The 18779-nt window shown below is 42.2% G+C and overlaps 2 long non-coding RNA genes and 1 other non-coding gene across 3 annotated transcripts in view; 2 read left to right on the top strand and 1 right to left on the bottom strand.

Annotated features, from left to right (window-relative positions):
* The window catches only part of LOC149972481 (uncharacterized), a 114654-nt gene that overhangs the window by 67136 nt on the left and 28739 nt on the right, over positions 1-18779 (bottom strand). The window lies entirely within an intron of this gene.
* LOC149972483 (uncharacterized) lies at positions 4497-18251 on the top strand. The gene is made up of 2 exons (XR_016490929.1): positions 4497-4976; positions 16338-18251. It is a non-coding gene; the product is annotated as an uncharacterized LOC149972483 (long non-coding RNA).
* Positions 4855-4948, top strand: trnai-uau (transfer RNA isoleucine (anticodon UAU)). Its single transcript has 2 exons — positions 4855-4892; positions 4913-4948. It is a non-coding gene; the product is annotated as a tRNA-Ile (tRNA).

The raw sequence follows: 18779 nt of genomic DNA, 5'->3' as shown, positions 1-18779 counted from the left end.
CTTTGAATGAGTAGGTGTCCAAACTTTTGACTGGTACTGTGTATGAATTGACTGTGTGTTTGTATGTTCATACCGATAGCCTACTGTTTAATTGGCTGAAGTCACCACCTTAAAATCCCCTTACTTTACCACATTATCTCAAGGTTCATAAGGACATACTATCCTGCTATCTGTTCTCACTGCCTGGGTCCAGAGTTACAACACACAACTAGGTTGATGACATCAGAGGTCAGAGGTTAGGTTTCCTCACTGCACTCTTTAAGACGACTAGGGCAATCTCCTCTGCCCACCTCCACTGGTAACTAAGAAATACACAATATACTGTGCTGTACTCTTCTTAATGTTCTCTTGTACTTTCTCAAACACTAGCATTTACTGTAAAATATTTTACTGTATTCTTACATATACATTGCAATCTCACTGGCTCTGTCAAGGAATGAGCAGACTTTCTCCTGAAGACTGAGGAGACTCTTGGCTAGAGTCATAGGAGGAGGACAATGTGAGAGGTATAAAGAGAAAATGTGAGCAAAGTTGGCGTAACAGCTAAGTAGCTGAGGAATGGTTATAAGATACATGCGTGGGGAAGACACATACCACCTGTATATCCAGACATCCGTTTCTCTTCTGATCCCCTCAGTCTCTCCTGGCCCAGAGAGAAGGGTCTGTCATGGGTAGAGCAGCGCAAAATGGCATCATCATCTTCACACACTCTCCAATAATACACTTCCTGTTTCTCACAGATTGAATGGTACAGTACTGCATCTAATCAAGCCCCAGGTGGACTAAAGAGCGGTTTATCACAGTTTCCTTCCCCATTAATGTGTTAATGAGCTCCATCTCTCCACACTACATCCCCTCTCTGTCGATATCCTGGAGCTTGGCAGGAGTCACAGTCTGTTGGGAGCTCAGTCTAGACATATAATTGTTGCTGAAATCAGGTTTGTTCTTGTTAGCCTGCCTCCTTGGAGAGGAAGGTCATCTGACAGATTTATATCGGAAACCTATGGTAAAAATGGCCAATAGCTACAATAGCAGTCAAAAGTTTGGACACACCTACCCATTCAAGGGTTTTACTTATTTTTCCTATTTTATACATTGTAAAATAAAACTGAAGACATAAAAACAGTGAAATAACACATATGGAATCATGTAGTAACCCAAAAAGTGTTCAACAAATCAAAATATGTTTTAGATTCTTTAAAGTAGCCACCCTTTGCCTTGATGACAGCTTTGCACACTCCTGGCATTCTCTCAACCAGCTTCCAACAGTCTTGAAGGAGTTACCACAAATGTGACCGACCGGCTCAATTCCGTCTTACAATAAGGCCAATAGCCTACAATAAGGAACATTTCCAGTTAAACAGAAAGTGTCCAGATAAATATTAGATGACGCTAAAGAAATGCTATAAACCCATCCACATCTTGCCAAGTGGCTGGGTCTCGACAGAAGGTGTAAATGGTACAGCCAAATGGTTACTTGCATAGTAGCATAATCAGAAATAGAAAGTGTCAATCAAAATATAATAATATACAGTAAGAACAATATCAATATCATTGATAGATTAGTTATATGCATACAATCAGGGGTAAAGTGGTTGAGCAGCAGGATACAAAAATAATAGTAGCAGCAACGTATGGCATGTGTGTTAGGAGAGAGTCATTTAAATAGAGGCACTGCAGATAGTGCTGATGACTGGTCTGTCCGAACCATGCATGAACAAGGGAATCTATATTCGGAGAGCATGTTTCTGTCCTGCCCTTGACTTTGGTGCAGGGCATGTGATGTCCATAGCCTCTTCGTCTCAAAACTCCCTGATCTTCTCAAAAAGTTTGTCTTGTTGTGTCCAGTCCAGGCGGTGCTTGTAGACCATCTATGGGAGGACGGATGTCAGCGTTGCGCAGCAGCTGAAACCTGGTCCTGACAGAGTCCGAACGCTCCTTGACGACAACAACACCAGGCTACAGAGCATCGAAACTGTAAAACAGGAAATAACAAAAAAAAATGAGACGACATTACAACCTTAGACAACATCAGTTCACATCCCATGTGTAGATAAGAAGAATAACCTCATACAATGCAATAAAAATGATATTCACCTAAAGTGCTGGTACAGCGGCCTGAAGTACGGAGTCAGGTGTTGTTGCCAGCCATAGCTTTCCACCAGCACCGTATCATCCTCCTGTCCAACCAACTGTGGGATGTTGACCCCAGTCACAGTGCTGTCCTTCACAACACCTGAAATCTCAGACAAAGTGTTCACTCTGGTCTTTCTGAAGCGCTGCTTGACGAAGCCAAAGCACCAGTCGGGGGCAAACTTGGTGATCAGGAAGTGAAGGTCCAGACTGTGGTGGAGCTTGTTCAGCCAGGCACAATACCAGAGCACAAACTCGTTCTTGTTTTGGCCACTGCAGTTGCAAGGAGTTAAAAAGTAGATGGGACCTGGCTGCATAGTGTCAGAAGGATAGTGCATCTGCAAACAACAACAAAAATATGAAGATAAGTTAATAAAAATAAAATGTCATGTGAAACGTAACATATATTTTTTTTATGCATCATTATCAGGTAAGTTTCACTTACCTACAAATGTGCAGAGCAGCAACACAGCATACAGAAACATCCTCTTGGTAACTGGAAGTTAAAATGATAACACACAACCCTCTGGGAAATACAGAAATAACTTAATATCAATAAAAGTAGGTAAATTAAATAATAAAAATGTGTTGTTTATGCTTTACATACCAAGTGATGTCATCGATTTCTTGTAGAGATGCCACACTGCTACTTTTGTCACATGGGATGGCAGTAGCTTTCCACCAAAGTGTTTGTGTCCTGGTAATACTATTGCATTACCCTCTGCGTAGTTGTTGATGAAGTCAATTGAAATGCATTCCAGGTGACTACCTCATGAAGCTGGTTGAGAGAATGCCAATAGTGTGCAAAGCTGTCATCAAGGCAAAGGTTGGCTTCTTTGAAGAATACCAAATCTAAAATATTTTTGGGGTTACTTGTATGGACATGTCTGCTCTACTTAAAATTACAACCAACTAATTGCAGCATTACCGCAAAAATGGAAGAGGCAAGTGGAAGCGGAAGAAAGTAAGAAACTTGTCTGTTGGCTAAAGAAAATTGTGATAAATTAAAAAAGTATACCAGTTTAATATAAGGAACACAAAATTGATTGCATACATAGATTTCAAAATAGTTGGGAAGAGATTTTTTGCTGTACCGATGCCATGGCACATGGTTTATGAACTGATACACAAAACAACGCTGTATTCAAAACTTTTCTTTTTTTGTTTTTCTATTTAAATTATTATCTAAAATATTTGCAACCAATAGAATGTTATAAACTGTATGTATGGGGGATGCAACCATCCCAGCTCTGCAGATTTTGCTGTGAAGAGACAAAAACATTAGATCATTTGTTTTGGTACTGTCCGTATGTAGCTTATTTTTGGTTGCAGGTTTAGGAATGGCTGAAGAACTGCAACATTCACCTGGAGCTAAATCTGCAAATAGCACTGCTGGGTTCAATAATATAATAATACTCTTAGCAAAACTGTTTATATTTAATTTACAATATGCAAAATCTATGAGCATAAAAGTTTCAGAACTTTTGTGAAACAGCACAGTTGAAAGATATATGGCAAATATAAATCAAAACTGGAAGGTGTTCAGATGGGAGGGGTTGAGTAGAGCTGAAGGGTGGGACTAAAAACAAGCAAAAGATAACTACTGTAAAATAATACTTGGTCTGTAAAAATGGATATAGTGTGTATAAACTGTAAGTAGAAGCCTAAGTGTTGTTGTCCATTAGTTTACTCAAATTAGGGGAGGGATGGTATGGTTTGGGGAAAATAATAAAGGAAAATATCTAGATTAAAAAAAAAAATATATATATATATATATATATATATATATATATATATATTTTATACAGTATGTATTTACCAAAAATATATGGGAGATTGGAAAGTACGTAGACAATTACATTGAAAATGATATACCCACTAAAAAATCAAATAATACAAAAAATGATATATATAATTTTTCTTTTAAATTACTAGTAGATACTACTACCACAAAGCAGACTTCCAAAAACAGGCTATTATTGTAATGAAACCGCAGGGAGCAGGTCTCGAACCCTCCACCCTCTAGCCCGAGGTCCGGCGCGCTATCGACTGTGCCGCAAAAGCATGCTCATGCGGAGAGTTGATTTCCGCATTTATAAATCCAGGGTCGATTCAATGTTATACAGGTAAAAGTGGCGTCATGTTATTTATTTTTTTAAAGAAAAAGTACACGGTTAGTCAATAGATAATTATATGGTTTATACAAGGAGATCTTGGTTCATGCTGAGACATCAAAACATCTGTAAAATATACATTTAATATGATTCCTTATTGATAAATTTGATCGGTACCAATTCAGACAAACTGAGCATGCGTGAGAAATACATTATGCGGAAGTCTCAATCTGGTACCATGTAACAGCCAGTATTTCACAGATAGCATTATATATGGGACAATACAACTAAGACAGGCAATTATCCGTTGAAGTTGTAAGACACAATACACTCAACAACGGACAGCTATATCAATCCAGTAAGCAGTTCAGGCGAGCTAACGTTAGCTAGCCAGATTAGCTATGTTCAAACAACGCAAACGAGTGATTTGGCAAATCAGTCATTTATCAGAGTTTAGGCAGATCTAGATCAGTTTCTTTGCTGACTATGTTGCAACACATAACATACAATATACTGATCTCTATAAGTAAATCAGAAACCGGAGGAATAGGAGCTAACATCCAGATTAGAGGGTTCATACACTGTATTGCTGAGCCGAAGTAGCGGAGCTCCAGTGGCGCAATCGGTTAGCGCGCGGTACTTATATGACAGTACATTGTAGAGCTATGCCGAGGTTGTGAGTTCGAGCCTCACCTGGAGCAGTGTTTTTACTAAGAGAGAGCGATATAGGTATGTATTATCCCATTGAAGTTGTATTAACATGGAATACGTTGACCAGCCACGCAGTACCTAAACGATCGGTGTCTGACAATTCGACAGTTCAGCAGCATAGACAAAGAATATACCCTGCATGAATTGTATTTTCTTGTCTCTAGCCTCAACCTAGTACATAATGTAAGCAGAGTACGTTAGTTTAAATCAAGATTCGTATTTACATACAACAATTGGATGAATACGCTACCATTTCTTAGCAACATTTTATCATTCAAATATATTCCTGCTGATTTATGTTGTGCTCGTGCACATGGGTCAAGGGGAGCCTGATGATCACATTCACATCCCTGCCTGCTTCAAAATGAAATCATACAACAAAATACAGTAGCTATTATGCACACTCCCTTGCAACGCACCTCAATGTGTAGGCATTTTTCTTGCCCTTTCCCTCATAAGAGTATTGATATTCTGACTTCTATGCGAAATCTTTTCATGATAGGCTATCAATGTTCTAGTTATTCTGCTTTTGTGTTATGATTTGGACTTTGCTTATATAAACATGCAAGTATAGTGTTAGTTTTTAGCTATAAATGTCAGAGTGCAAGTTTGTTGTGAACTCATACTGTATTTCATCAACTGAGCTGAAGTAGTTCCCTCTTATTATCTATAGGAGGCAGCATGAGTGACTTGCAGTTTAACTTCACTAGAGGGGTTGGTCTTTGATAATGAACTGCATTTGTTCTTGGACAAGGTGAGAGGGACTGTAGTTGAGATTCTCGGATCTTCCTGTCCGGGTTGGCGCCCCCCTTGGGTTCGTGCCGTGGGGGAGATCTTTGTGGGCTATACTCGGCCTTGTCTCAGGGGAGTAGATTGGTGGTTGAAGATATCCATCTAGTGGTGTAGGGGCTGAGCTTTGGCAAAGTGGGTGGGGTTAGGATCATGTCACCTGGCCTGATGACTCCTTGTTGTCCCCAGTCCACCTTGTCATGATACTGCTCCAGTTTCAACTGTTGTGCCTGCGGGTATGGAACCTTGACCTGTTCAGTGGACGTGCTACCTTGTCCCGGACCTGCTGTTTTGGACTCTCTCTCTACCGCACCTGCTGTCTCTAACTGTGAATGATCGGCTATGAAAAGCCAACTGACATTTACTCCTGAGGTGCTGACCTGTTGCATCCTTTACAACCACTGTGATTATTATTATCTGACCCTGCTGGTGATCTATGAATGTTCGAACATGTTGGCCATGCACTGTTATAATCTCCACCCTATATAGCCAAAAGAGGACTGGCCACCCCTCAGAGCCTGGTTCCTTTCTAGGTTTCTTCCTAGGTTCTTGCCTTTCTAGGGAGTTTTTCCTAGCCACTGTGCTTCTACATCTGAATTGCTTGCTGTTTGGGGTTTTAGGTTGTTGTTTCTGTACAGCACTTTGTTACATTGGCTGATGTAAAATGGGCTTTATAAATCAATTTGATCGATTTGATTGATTGAGGTAATCTACCAGATTACATTAGAATGTTGTAGTTACTATACTCTATTTCTCATTGCCAGCCTGTTATGTCTTGTATCAAGTCCCACTGGGTGGCGCTGTTATCCATGCTATGAGTGGGGTGTACCATCTCTGGTTACATCAATGAGGTTTGGTGGCTGGTAGTGAATCACTACGACTTTTTATTTGAACGAAAACAGCATTTAGACACATTTGATTGATTTATCATTCCCAACATTTGTGTTTGTTTGAAATGTTAGAATGTTTTCCTATACTGATTACGTGTGTGTGCGTGCGCTTGTCTGACGAAAAAGACAGTTAGCAAAATGAACAGTCTATAATTTTAACATTACAATGCTTCCTGAACTTGATCAGAATGTTCTATACTAGTTGGATGTTAAAGAAATGCAATAGACTATTAAAACATTGTGAAATATAAATGTTGCTGGGAAGAACACGTTGGACACCTGGACAAATAGATTAGGGGAATGTATAAAAGCTGAAAAGAAAACTCTCTAGGAATAGGCTTTACGCTGTTATTTAGGTAGCACCTAATTCATTTAAACAACCTTATGTGAGTTAGCCCTATATCAGACGACATAGCACGACGCGCATTAGTGCGTGCGGTGTCCTATAGAGCAGTGGTTAAAAACTGTGGGTCGAGACGGCAGGGGTCAAAGGTGGGTTGCTGGATGACATTGCCCCCCCCCCCCCCCCCCCCCCCCCCACCTCCATAAAAAGATAGAAAAACACTTTCAGTGTAAACTTCAATCACTAAAACCAAACAGAAAGTATGTAGAAAAGATAATGGACCTACACACTGAGTGAACAACACATTAGGAACACCTGCTATTTCCATGACATAGATTGACCAGGTGAATCAATGTGAAAGCTATAATCCCTTATTGATGTCACCTGTTAAATCCACTTCAGTCAGTGGAGATGAAGGGGAGGAGACAGGTTAAAGAAGGATTTTTAAGCCTTGAGACTTGGATTGTGTACGCATGCCATTGAGGGTGAATGGGCCAGATGTAAGTGCCTTTGAACAGGGTATGGGATATGTACCAGGCACACCGGTTTTAATGTGTCAAGAACTGCAACGCTGCTGGGTTTTTCACACTCAACAGTTTCCAGTGTGTATACAGGAATGGTCCACCACCTAAAGGCCATCCAGCCAGCTTGACACAACTGTGGGAAGCATTGGAGTCAATATGGGTCTGCATCCCTGTGGAACGCTTTCGAGGACTTGTAGAGTCCATGCCCCTACGAATTGAGGCTGTTCTGAGGGCAAGGGGGGGTGCATGTAAGGGATTTCCTCCTCTTCTTCCGAAGAGGAGAGGCGAAAAGGATCAGAGGACCAATATGCGGCGTGGTAAGTGTCCATGGTTCTTTTAATACGTAAATGTACACATGAACAACTGACTACAAAAACAAGAACCGTGAAAACCCAAACCAGTCCTATCTGGTGCAAACACAGAGACCGGAACAATCACCCACAAACACACAGTGAAACCCAGGCTACCTAAGTATGATTCTCAATCAGAGACAACTAATGACACCTGCCTCTGATTAAGAACCATACTAGGCCGAAACATAGAAATACCCAAATCATAGAAAATCAAACATAGACTGCCCACCCAACTCACGCCCTGACCATACTAAATAATGACAAAACAAAGGAAATAAAGGTCAGAACGTGACAGTGCAACTCTATATTAGGAAGATGTTTGTACACTTAGTGTATATTTTTCAATAATAGTTTAGAGTCTTTGAGAATGTACAATCAACTAAATAAAAGCTTGACAATCAGGCCCCCATTGATTGTGTTATAATGTTTGAGGGTAAGAACACAGCATTAGCCATGTCAAAATGTGTAGAATTGGCTTTTTTTTTAAATAAGTTATTTCAGCTCCATGGCAGGATGTGTGGAATTACAGGAGATTAGCTATTAAACTCCACATTTTTCTGTCCGCTGCCAAGATAATATTTTGTACTTATTCTTTGGTCTGTATGTTTTTTCAGCGCTCAACCCCTATGGTGGGTTACAAAGCAACATCGTTTTTGAACCCCTGCTATATAGGGCTCCTACAACTGTATAAGTGAATTTGAGTGGATGGATCCATTTTGAAGATGAGCAACACATGATAGAGGAGAGAGATTTACTGTAGAGAAAACTGAGCAGAGAGCTTTGGCAGCTGGCCTCCCCGTCTACTCCCCTCTCCCCCTCCTCCTCTTCCCGACCTCAATACACACACACTCAGATTTCGACATCATCCCAATTTAAATGACTAAGATTCATATAATTGACTGTTACACGGAAAGAACACAGCTGATTTAAAAAACATGGTCTGTCGAGGGATTTAACCTTCGTTCATTTAGTGCCCTCCCAGGAACACTTGAGGCCAGATGCAATTAGCATGAGATCAGTGGAAAACAAGGTCACAGGAGGGGAGGAACTTGTCCCTCGTGCACTACAAAAATGAAAAACCATCTTCCCACCAGTACTCTCAAGACTCTCACAAGCTCTGTAGCTTACCCTTTTTCACTTACGTTCAGTATGGAGGAGTTTTGTTTATTTCCTGAAGGGATGTAGCGTCTCCAACAAATTGTCAGTCAGAGTTCTCAAGTGGACAATTGGACACGAGAACCAGGCCCTTAGGTGGCCACTTCTCCGAATATTTCGGTATAATATGCTCAATCTGCAGGTTTTCTTTGAGTCTGCAATTCCTCTGTTGGCATAGTGGAGGCATTAGCCCCAGTAAGACAGGTTCTTGTACTGCACCCTGGGAGTTGTAGGCCCCTCTTGCGGTTCTCTGCCCATGCAGGCCGTCTCTAAAGTTGCACATGCACCCTCTTATGCATGCACACAAACAGCAATGGAGTCCCTCATCACCATATCCTGTCTACACTTGTGGAAGCAGTGTGTTGTAATGCAAGCTCGTCTGTTCAGCATAGACAGGTTTGGATGGAGACATGCCAAACACACCATCATCACCACAATGCACTTGTCTGTCCAAACATTTCCAGGAATGTTCTTTTTCCTCTGAGATGTTTTATTTTTTCTCTCCTCTCCTCACACCACATTTCACTTCTCACTCAACTCAAATGTGCCCTTGGGTAAATTAGGCATGGGTTCTTCACTAACGTATTGTAGAGACCTTCAGGTGGTAGGGTGAGCCGACCCTGCCCCTGGCTGGCAGCACCAGTCACGTTCCTTGTTTATTATGTTGTCGTGGTAACAGAAGAGGGGGAAGCTGCACGTAGGATTGGGGATATAGCTAGTTGGGAGAGCACCATTTTCTCTCTCGTTATTATCTCTCTGGGGAGATACCTCCTGCTGTACTGGGATTTACAGTGCCTTGCGAAAGTATTCGGCCCCCTTGAACTTTGCGACCTTTTGCCACATTTCAGGCTTCAAACATAAAGATATAAAACTGTATTTTTTTGTGAAGAATCAACAACAAGTGGGACACAATCATGAAGTGGAACGACATTTATTGGATATTTCAAACTTTTTTAACAAATCAAAAACTGAAAAATTGGGCGTGCAAAATTATTCAGCCCCCTTAAGTTAATACTTTGTAGCGCCACCTTTTGCTGCGATTACAGCTGTAAGTCGCTTGGGGTATGTCTCTATCAGTTTTGCACATCGAGAGACTGACATTTTTTCCCATTCCTCCTTGCAAAACAGCTCGAGCTTAGTGAGGTTGGATGGAGAGCATTTGTGAACAGCAGTTTTCAGTTTTTTCCACAGATTCTCGATTGGATTCAGGTCTGGACTTTGACTTGGCCATTCTAACACCTGGATATGTTTATTTTTGAACCATTCCATTGTAGATTTTGCTTTATGTTTTGGATCATTGTCTTGTTGGAAGACAAATCTCCGTCCCAGTCTTAGGTCTTTTGCAGACTCCATCAGGTTTTCTTCCAGAATGGTCCTGTATTTGGCTCCATCCATCTTCCCATCAATTTTAACCATCTTCCCTGTCCTGCTGAAGAAAAGCAGGCCCAAACCATGATGCTGCCACCACCATGTTTGACAGTGGGGATGGTGTGTTCAGCTGTGTTGCGTTTATGCCAAACATAACGTTTTGCATTGTTGCCAAAAAGTTAAATTTTGGTTTCATCTGACCAGAGCACCTTCTTCCACATGTTTGGTGTGTCTCCCAGGTGGCTTGTGGCAAACTTTAAACGACACTTTTTATGGATATCTTTAAGAAATGGCTTTCTTCTTGCCACTCTTCCATAAAGGCCAGATTTGTGCAATATACGACTGATTGTTGTCCTATGGACAGAGTCTCCCACCTCAGCTGTAGATCTCTGCAGTTCATCCAGAGTGATCATGGGCCTCTTGGCTGCATCTCTGATCAGTCTTCTCCTTGTATGAGCTGAAAGTTTAGAGGGACGGCCAGGTCTTGGTAGATTTGCAGTGGTCTGATACTCCTTCCATTTCAATATTATCGCTTGCACAGTGCTCCTTGGGATGTTTAAAGCTTGGGAAATATTTTTGTATCTAAATCCGGCTTTAAACTTCTTCACAACAGTATCTCGGACCTGCCTGGTGTGTTCCCTCTTCTTCATGATGCTCTCTGCGCTTTTAACGGACCTCTGAGACTATCACAGTGCAGGTGCATTTATACGGAGACTTGATTACACACAGGTGTTAGTTGTCATCATCACAGGTTGTATTTATCATCATTAGTCATTTAGGTCAACATTGGATCATTCAGAGATCCTCACTGAACTTCTGGAGAGAGTTTGCTGCACTGAAAGTAAAGGGGCTGAATAATTTTGCACGCCCAATTTTTCAGTTTTTGATTTGTTAAAAAAGTTTGAAATATCCAATAAATGTCGTTCCACTTCATGATTGTGTCCCACTTGTTGTTGATTCTTCACAAAAAAATACAGTTTTATATCTTTATGTTTGAAGCCTGAAATGTGGCAAAAGGTTGCAAAGTTCAAGGGGGCCGAATACTTTCGCAAGGCACTGTATGGGTAGCTAGTTCAGGCTAGGTTTGTTGTTTTGTGCAGCTCCCCGCTACCCCCATGCAGTGTAACATTAAAACGCCTGTGCAGTGTAACATTAAAACGGACACAGAGGGCATAAACACCACATTGGTTGTCAGAAGTGGGATTGTACGGTGAAGAATGCACAGGTGGACGTGTTAAGGGGCTTGAAAGAAAGTCGAAGCATGGGAACATGCGACCCTCTCGATATGAGCCGCGTTACAATTCCCACCAAAAGGGTTAAACCTATTGGTGTAATGTAGGGTGATTGCCTTTTACACCAGAGACCTGAATGTGTTTCCTGACCCCTCTGTTCGCTACAAGATTTTGTGTGGGTTGTGTAGGCTAAATGATGAGCAGGACTGCACTGAAGCGCTGAATGTGTGTTTGTGTTGTTCATGTAGTTGTTTGTGTGCACTTCTTATGTGACACAGGTATGTGTTCCAGCGAACTGGCACACATAGTTTTTCCCATTCCAGAGTTGTATTGTGCTGGATGGTGTTCTGTCGCATAGATTTCACAAAGTCTCCATATATCAAAGCTAAATTCCTCTAAAATCACCTTTCTCAGTCTGAGGACTAAATATGGCATGATTTAGGCCTAGCAGCTAATGTAAGGGTTTGGTTCATCAACTTATTGGTATAAATTAAAAATGTCACCTTTATTTTTTACCAGGTTAGTCTCATTGAGATTAAAAATCTATTTTTTTAAGACAGACCAGACCAAAAGACAGTAGCGGCACATTAAGTTGAATACAAAGACACGTTTGAAACAGAATACAAAGTTCTACAGTTGAATAAAAACAGAAATGTACACATTGAGCAGGCAAGATGCTTTGGAGAAGTGCGGCGCATCCAGGGGTCAAACAGAAACTCTAGTCAGACCCTTTTCGGGGGAGAGAAGACCCGTGAAAGGGCAAGACAGTGGTGAGACTTGAAAATAAACACTGTGTGAAGCGTTTTTTGAGCGTGGTGGTTGGGCCTGTTTCTTTATCTCCTCATTCATCTACCCTGGGGTGACCCGACCAATCATTCAGGGGACAATCAATCAATCACTCTTTCTTAGCCTACTCATCTTTAAAACCCTTTAACACTAAGGATACAGCAGTGGTGTAGTAACATAGGGGAAGACTGGATCCCGTATGACTGTATGTGCACACAACGTTTAAGAAGAGATAGAGCAGTCAATATTAAGTTTCACATTTTTATTGTCACGTGCTCTGGTGAAATGCCTTTCCTGCTAGTATGTAGTGAAGCTTTGAACAGAGAGGAAATCCTATTAGTATTTAGTTGTAGTTATAGATGCTGGAAGTCCTTTAGTTATAGTTGTTTAGTTTAGTTGTCACGATCACTCCTTTATTCGAGGAACAGATGGTTGAAATATGAATTTCTCAATTTTATCTGAGCCCAGCATCAACACTGGATTCAAAACAGCTGTTTTCACTGTGTGTTTGCCAAGACTAGTGAAGTAACCGTATAAAATGGATGTGGGAAATACATCCACTCTGTAAAACAGAATCATTATCGCATATTTTACAGTCAAATGAAACAAAACCCCTTTGCCGTACAACAATGTCAGTCAGTTCCTCTAATTGTCGAGAGACGTTGTCCCACAACTTTGTGGGACGTAATGCAGGTGATTCAATGTTTTGAAAGGCCTCATGCAACTGTACGCATATAATCTTTAGATCTCGGCCCCCTCGTGACTAACGACAGAGCTATGTGTCATGAGCTATAATTCACGTGTCTTTGCTTAGCACTGAGTGCTAGGCGTCTGGGAGCAGTGACATAGTGGCCCGTGGGGCTGTACTCATTATGTGTGAAGGTATAATTATTATCATTATTTTGATTTCCTTCCCACAGAGCTCGCACCCCGGGCAGGTTGGTGATGAAGAGCCTGTCAGAGCGCCAAGGGGAAGTGATGTCATGGCGCTCTAGGCAGAGGAACAGCAGACTGGAGGTCAGGGTTTGGGGTTTGTCAGATTGTCAGAACAAGTTTTTTTTTGTGTCTCTCTTTTGCTGCAACTCGGGGACAGGGAGGATGAGGGAGTTGTGGTGCGAGAGAGAGTTTCTGCTTCATTTCAGTTTCTCTCTTTCAGTTTCTCCACGTTCTTGCTGAATTTGCTTGGTTCTCTGGTTAGAAGTTCTCAGGTGTGTGCTGCTGTTGTAGATTCAAACTCAGCCACACGTATGTTAGTCTTTAGTGTAAGACTTTGTGAAGTTTATGGGTTGTGTGTCTCACTAACAACTTGGTCAAATGTAAAAACCTAATTACACTGTATATATGTGTTCCTAAATACAATAAACATTATATGTTTCAAGCCTAAAAAATACTCACAATAACATGACAATAACAGTGCGGGTAGGTGTGTGTTTGCGTTCCTCTGTGAGCTCGATCCCAACGTGGCTATGAAGGCTCTCTGATAACGTAGCAGAGAGTAGCAGGGAGGCAGTGGTAGCTTCCAGAGGACTCTGAGCCTGATGAACTCTCAGTGCTGAACACTGTGTTGAGGTGGAGGAGCCAAGTACACTTTGGAGATGGATGAGGGGAGGGGGGTGTCCAGAGAATATAGGGTCCATTGGCTCACCTCCCCCTGCGCCTCCTTAAGCTAATTAAACATCACTCCGACAGCCCTGCTCCTTTGCAAACTCCCATCACACACTCTACTCCCTCTCTCCTTGTCTCCTCCCCTTTCTCTTTGTCTCTCTTTCTAGAAAGGACACTGGATTGACAGGATTTATAGCACTTCAGACTTGCTTTACTACCCCTCAGGTAGTACAACAATACCTCTTTGCATGCATGCGTGTGGGTACGTGTGTGGGTATGTGCTTTCCTGTACAGTGCCTTGCAAAAGTATTCACCCCCCTTTGTCCTATTTTGTTGCATTACAACCTGTAATTTAAATGGGTTTTTATTTGGATTTCATGTAATGGACATACATAATATAGTCCAATTGGTGAAGTGAAATGGAAAAAAAGAATACATTCAAAATGGAAAAGTGGTGCGTGCATATGAAGCCCCTAAATAAGATCTGGTGCAACCAATTACCCTCATAAGTCACATAATTAGTTAAATAAAGTCCACCTGTGTGCAATCAAAGTGTCACATGATCTGTCACATGATCTCAGTATATATACACCTGTTCTGAAAGGCCCCAGAGTCTGCAACACCACTAAGCAAGGGGCACCACCAAGCAAGCAGTACTATGAAGACCAAGGAGCTCTCCAAACAGGTGAGGGAAAAAGTTGTGGAGAAGTACAGATCAGGGTTGGGTTATAAACCAATATTCGAAACTTTGAACATCCCACAGAGCACCATTAAATCCATTATACAAATTTTTAAAGAATATGGCACCACAACAAACCTGCCAAGAGACCCACCTGCCAAGAGACCCACCCATCAGAGGCAACAAAGAGACCAAAGATAACCCTGAAGGAGCTGCAAAGCTCCACAGCAGAGATTGGAGTATCTGTCCATAGGACCACTTTAAGCCGTACACTCCACAGAGCTGGGCTTTACGGAAGAGTGGCCATAACCATAAAAAAATAAGCAAACATGTTTGGTGTTCGCCAAAAGGCATGTGGGAGACTCCCCAAACATATGGAAGAAGGTACTCTGGTCAGATGAGACTAAAATTGAGCTTTTTGGCAATCAAGGAAAACGCTATGTCTGGTGCAAACCCAACAGCTCCATCACCCCAAGAACACCATCCCCACAGTGAAGCATGGTGGTGGCAGCGCCATGCTGTGGGGATGTTTTTCATTGGCAGAGACTGGGAAACTGGTCAGAATTGAAGGAATGATGGAATGTGCAAAATACAGGGAAATTCTGGAGGGACACCTGTTTCAGTCTTCGAGATTTGAGACTGGGACCGAGGTTCACCTTCCAGCAGGACAATAACCGTAAGCATACTGCTAATGCAACAATCGAGTGGTTTAAGGGGAAACCTTTAAATGTCTTGGAATGGCCTAGTTAGTTTAAGCTCAGACCTCAATCCAATTGAGAATCTGTCATATGACTTAAAGATTGCTCTACACCAGCAGAACCCATTCAACTTGAATGAGCTGGAGCAGTTTTGCCTTGAAGAATGGTAAAAAGATCCCAGTGGCTAGATGTGTCAAGCTTATAGAGACATACCCCAAGAGACTTGCAACTGTAATTGCTGCAAAAGGTGGCTCTACAAAGTATTGACTTTGGGGGGAGAATAGTTATGCATGTTCAAGTTTTCTATTTTTTTGTCTTATTCCTTGTTTGTTTCACAATAATAAATGTTTTGCATCTTCAAAGTGGTAGGCATATTGTGTAAATCAAATTATACAAATCCCCCCAAAACTATTTTAATTCCAGGTTGTTAGGCAACAAAATAGGAAAAATGCCAAGGGGGTGAATAGCCACTGTATGTGCGTAGCTAGATACCTCAAATTCTGCAACTGGGAAACTTCATGTTTTCTCCATGTAACACTCTAGTTGCAGCACCACACATACAGTGCATTCGGATAGAAGTCAGACCCCTTGACGTTTTCCACATTTTGTTAAGTTACAGCCTAATATTCATTAAATGTGTTTTTTTCTTCATCAATCTACACACAATACCCCATAATGAATAAGAAATTAAAATCAGAAATACAGTATTTACAGAGATATTCTAATCCTTTGTAATCCGATCCTTCCTGTTTGGTATCATCGGATCGGGTCACAGTGTCTCCTGACCCCTCCTGTCTCAGCCTCCAGTATTTATGCTGCAGTAGTTTATGTGTCGGGGGGCTAGGGTCAGTTTGTTATATCTGGAGTACTTCTCCTGTCTTATCTGGTGTCCTGTGTGAATTTAAGTATGCTCTCTCTAATTCTCTCTTTCTCTCTTTCTTTCTTTCTCTCTCTCAGAGGACCTGATCCCTAGGACCATGCCTCAGGACTACCTGGCATGATGACTCCTTGCTGTCCCCAGTCCACATGGCCGTGCTGCTGCTCCAGTTTCAATTGTTCTGCCTGCGGCTATGGAATCCTGACCTGTTCACCGGACGTGCTACCTGTCCCAGACCTATTATTTGACCATGCTGGTCATGTATGAACATTTGAACATCTTGGCCATGTTCTGTTATAATCTCCACCCGGCACAGCCAGAAGAGGACTGGCCACCCCTCATAGCCTGGTTCCTCTCTAGGTTTCTTCCCTAGGTTTTGGCCTTTTTGGGGAGCTTTTCCTAGCCAACGTGCTTCAACACCTGCATTGCTTGCTGTTTGGGGTTTTAGGCTGGGTGTCTGTACAGCACTAATGAGATATCAGCTGATGTACGAAGGGCTATATAAAAAAATGGATTTGATTTTGATTTTACTTTGCTATGAGACTCAAAATTGATCTCAGTTGCATCTTGTTTCCATTGATCATCCTTGATGTTTCTGCAACTTGATTGGAGTCCACCTGTGGTAAATTCATTTTGGAAAGGCACACAACTGTCTATTTAAGGTCCCACTGTTGCAGTACATGTCCAAAACCAAGCAATGAGGTCGAAGGAATTGTCCATAGAACTGCAAGACAGGATTGTATCGAGGCACAGATCTGGGGAAGGGACCCAAAAAATGTCTGCAGCTTTTAAGGTCCCCAAGAACACAGTGGCCTTCATCATTCTTAAATGGAAGAAGTTGGGAACCACCAAGACTCTTCCTAGAGCCGGCCACCCAGCAAAACTGAGCAATCGGGGGAGAAGGGTCTTTGGTCAGGGAGATGACCAAGAGCCCGATGGTCACTCTGACAGCGCTCCAGAGTTCCTCTGTGGAGATGGGAGAACCTTTCAAACGGACAACCATCTCTGTAGCACTCCACCAATCAGGCCTTTATGGTAGAGTGGCCAGACGGAAGCCACTCCTCAGTATAAGGCACATAACGGCCCCCTTGGGCACCGAAAGGCCTCTCACACCATGAGAAACAAGATTTTCTGGTCTGATGAAACCAAGATTGAACTCTTTGGCCAGAATGCCAAGTGTCAAATCTGGAGGAAACCTGGCACTGTCCCTACGATCAAGCACGGTGGTAGCAGCATCATGCTGTGGGGATGTTTTTCAGCGGCAGGGACAGGGAAATTGTCCAGAGACTGGGAGGTTAGTCAGGATCGAGGGAAAGATGAACGGAGCAACGTACAGAGAGATTTTTGGTGAAACCTGCTATAGAGCACTCAGGACCTCAGACAGGCGAGGATTCACCTTCCAACAAGACAACAACCCTAAGCATACAGCCAAGACAATGCAGGAGTGGCTTCGGGACAAGTCTCTGAATATCCTTTAGTGGCCAAGCCACAGCCCAGACTTGAACCCGATCGATCAAACATCTCTGGAGAGACCTGAAAATAGCTGTGAAGCAACGCTCCCTATCCAACCTGACAGAGAATAATGGGAGAAATTTCCCAAATACAGGTGTGTCAAGAGTGCAGCATCATACCCAAGAAGACTCAAGGTTGTAATCGCTGCCAAAGGTGCTTCAAAAAAGTACTGAGTAAAAGGTCTGAATTTTTATGCAAGTGTGATATTTCTGTTTTTTATTTGTAATACATTTGCACAAATTTCTAAAAACTTGCTTTGGCTTTGTCATTATGGGCTATTGTAAGTAGATTGATGAGGGAAAAAAACTATTTATTCAATTTTAAAATAAGGCTGTAACGTAACAAAATGTGGAAAAAGTTAAGGGGTCAGAATACTTTCCGAATGCACTGTAACTGTCTGTGGCAGTGCTGTTGCTTGGTTTACTACTGGCTTTTAGGGGCCCGAATTTCCAGGCCATTTATCAATAAAAGATTGTTTAAAACTGTGGGCCAGAGATTCTCTCTCCCACCCACACCCCTCTCTGTCTGGCCAGTGAGTCTGAACCGGACTGCAGACCACATCCTCTTACCACCACAGCCCATCCAGATATATGTCACGAATAATGGGCTGTTCATTGGAAGTAGCTGCTTGTGATTTATGTGCGTGCATGGCCTCTGGCAGAGGATGTGTGTGTGTCCTGATGCAGGTCCAGGATCCTCCGGAGCATTTTTTCTCCTTTCCCGGAGTGTGTTGGTGCCAGCTCCCCCCAAACGGGCCTGAGCTCATCTGAGCAAGGCCCCTGTTAAATCCTGTTAATACCCGGATGGCAGGGTGACCGTCGGAGCTACCTCACACAAGCATAGGTACACACACACACACACACACACACACACACACACACACTGAGTTTGATTTTAAACATCTGCTTTGACCACATCTGAGTGAAACAAACAGACCCCCTCTGGTCAGTATAAGTTGTGTGTTTGTTGCTGTACTATTTGTACTTTGTGACTATGACAAACTTCCCAAT

This window comes from Oncorhynchus mykiss, chromosome 23, assembly GCF_057628025.1.
Source record: "Oncorhynchus mykiss isolate SJ-2025 chromosome 23, ASM5762802v1, whole genome shotgun sequence".
Taxonomy (NCBI): domain Eukaryota; kingdom Metazoa; phylum Chordata; class Actinopteri; order Salmoniformes; family Salmonidae; genus Oncorhynchus; species Oncorhynchus mykiss.
Note: the sequence above shows the minus strand (reverse complement) of the source record. Positions and strands in the feature narration are given on the sequence as shown.